The sequence below is a fragment of the Rattus rattus genome, chromosome 5 (assembly GCF_011064425.1).
Source record: "Rattus rattus isolate New Zealand chromosome 5, Rrattus_CSIRO_v1, whole genome shotgun sequence".
Lineage (NCBI taxonomy): Eukaryota > Metazoa > Chordata > Mammalia > Rodentia > Muridae > Rattus > Rattus rattus.
In genome coordinates, this window is record NC_046158.1 from 50,826,494 (window position 1) to 50,829,663 (window position 3,170).

Consider the following 3,170-nt stretch of genomic DNA (forward strand, 5'->3'; position numbering starts at 1 on the left):
AAGAAGAAAGATTACACAGATGTATTTGCCAAATAAGTTATGCTCTAAATTCTATTTTGCCTTCATGTACGAAATCAGAAATTCTTTTATAGGAAAAAAGCAAATGTTAACCTCTTAAACTATACTCTACTCAGCAAGATCCCTTTTGGATTTACAAGTTTAATTTCTTTGCACCATTAACACAATCAGCATTTATCCACTGTACGCTCACCTAATCTGCATTTACTAACTTTCTACAACACAGGCAAGTTCCTGTGTAAGTACTACCATAGGAGAGGAGAGTACCACAGCAAGAAGTGAGGGGCTCACTCTGGAGAGAGGTGGGGAGGATGGCGCATGAGCACGCCATACCGTGTTTGACTGGGCACTAACAGGCATGCAGGACGTACCATAGATGATACCGAGCAGTAAAGAGGGATGACTTCCTGGAGGAACTGCGCCTGCGCTTAGAGGAACTGCGCCTGCGCTTAGAGAAACCTTTGGGTAGAAGGAGAAGGGATTTGGATGAAGTGCTTTCAGATACACAGCCCTGGGGAGAAACCTATGTGCAAGGTGAAGCTGGAGAGGTGTCCGGGACCAGGCGCTGTTCAGGAATTTGGACCTTTGTGTAGAACTGTTGAGGAACCATGGAAACTATTTAAGCTATTTACCCTAGCCATCCTCAAGTTCACTCTAGTGGTAGTGTGGGAAAAGGCTGTGAAACTTTGAAAACAGGAGATGAATACGTCTTGGTCCAGGCAGGCTTTGCTTGTCTCAACTAGGGGAGGATGTAGGAAACATGAGATGCGCCTGAGCTATACTTAAAAGTCAGAAATAACACGACAGAGAAGCGGGAGTTATTAATCAGAACTGTGGAAAAGGAGCAGGGTCAGCTTTCACACAGAGGGGTTTGCACACGCAGAGCTTGAGAGCCACAGAGTTCCCGCCTGTGTGCAGAAAACCACTGGAGATCAAGGGAGGGGCAAACAGAGCCACAGAGAAGCATCATCAGGCTACAGCCACGACCCTCCCACAGGACCCTCCCATAGAACCCTCCCACACGACCCTCCCATAGAACCCTCCCACACGACCCTCCCACACGACCCTCCCACAGGAGGGGGCTTTGTTTTCTGCTGATGCGGGAAGGCAGACCAGCACTGTCCATGAAGTGCATATGCCAGACAAAACTTGCAACTTCTCATAGCTACATTTCAAAAGGTAACTTGAAACAAGCTCAACTTCAAGCATGTATTTTATGTAACCTAAGCTGTCTAAAATAACATTTTAACACTGAAGCAAATCTTTTTGAAATGAACGTTTGTAGGTTAACATACAAAGTATCAAGTTTCACCACCGGCCTTATGCAGGTGGGTTCATTCTAGTTCATTCCCCACCCTCTCATGAAAGATGGCCAACATTCTCTTTGTACCAAACCTTCACAAGCCACACAAGTGTTTTCTCTAATTCTAGCACAGTCTCAGCATGACCTGGCCATATCTAGTACAGCCATGACACTGGATTTTGTAGAATTAGACACCGTCCATGGGATGACTTCTGGCCTTGGAATTTTTGGAATTAAATGAAATGAAATTGAATTTCGCAGCTGAGGGTACAGTGAGGATGCCTGTTGGGTCCCCAAGTCACCACCCACCCTTCCCTTCTGCTCTAGAAGGGAAGACAAAAGGGGCAGTGTGTATGCCTTACTGGAAGGTTGGGAGGAAAAAGCACAGGGAATCCTTCTCTCTAAACTGGGCCTCCCGATTGCAAAACACCTTGATGTAACCTCATCAATTCTGATCCACAGTTTCAGCTGATTATCTCCCTTTCCAAAAACTATTTATTTTTATGATTTTCAGTAATGTGCATGTGTCTATATCTGTGTGTAGTTATGTGAACATAATAAGGTACCATAATAAGAGGACAAAGGTGTTGGATCCTGGATCTAGACCTATGGGGTGGTTGTGAGCTGCTGGATGAGGGGGCTGGGACTTGAACCCAGGTCCTCTGGAAGAGCAGTATTTGCTCTTAAACACTGAAGCATCAGCCCCTCAACAGATCATCTCAAAGCGTTCAGACATATATAGTCTCTTGATAATTTCTTAAGGCAGACTTCCCAGCTTCAGACATTTACAGTGAACTACACAATTTTGTGACAATTTTACACTACCAAAATAACAGAGTCATGCATTACACAATGACATTGCAGTCATGGACAAGACCTCGGAGATAATGGTGGTCCTGTTGGATACTGCTTAGCGCAGTTGCCTTTGGTATAAGTGCACTCTGTGCTGTTAGCACAATGATGAAATCACCCACAATGCACTTCCAATACCATGCCATCCTCTAAAAGAAGTTACGCTTACAGGCTGGAGAGATGGCTCAGTGGTTATGAGCACTGACTGCTCTCCCAGAGGTCCTGAGTTCATTCCCAGGAACCACATGGTGGCTCACTGCCATCTGTGATGGGATCCAATTTTTATTTTCATTGTTTTATCTTTTTATTTTTCACCTAATCTAAACAAAACTAAGTACATATTTGGGTGACATCCTAATAAAATGTAAAACTATATCTATGATTTTGTTGTTGTTGATTTGTTTTGTTTGAGACAGGGCCTTGCATAGCTAAGGCAAATGTTTGATCCTCCTGTCCCACTTCCTGGGCTACAGGGGATGATGACATGTTTGCATGGGCTACCACGCCTAGCCTTGAATTTCACATGCACTATATTCTAATTAATAATTATTTAAATAAAGAATTGCTTATCCATAGTTCTCAAAATCATCTTCTAAGCCACCAACAAGGAGATCATGACACGCAGTGCTGGGGAGGAAGGGGAGGCAGCTTCCGCAGCCACCCTCTCTACAGTAGGAGAGTCTGGAGGGGCGCACGTCCCTCCCACCAGCTGTTAGACGGCTCAGCTGTAAGCCCCACCTGCAAGGGAACAACCGTCTTCATATTCGTCTTCCAGAGTTTTCAGAGCTGACTAAGTTTGGAGATTCAGCTCCAATCTCCAACCCTCATATGGCAGAAACAGCTGTAACACCTACCAATGCTCTCTTAACGTTTCTTCTTGTCAGCTTAGTGATTTTTTTTGTTAAAGATTAATTTACCTATTTTATGTATATGAGGACACTGCCACTGTCTTCATGCACACCAGAAGAGGGCATCAGATCCCATTACAGAGGGTTGT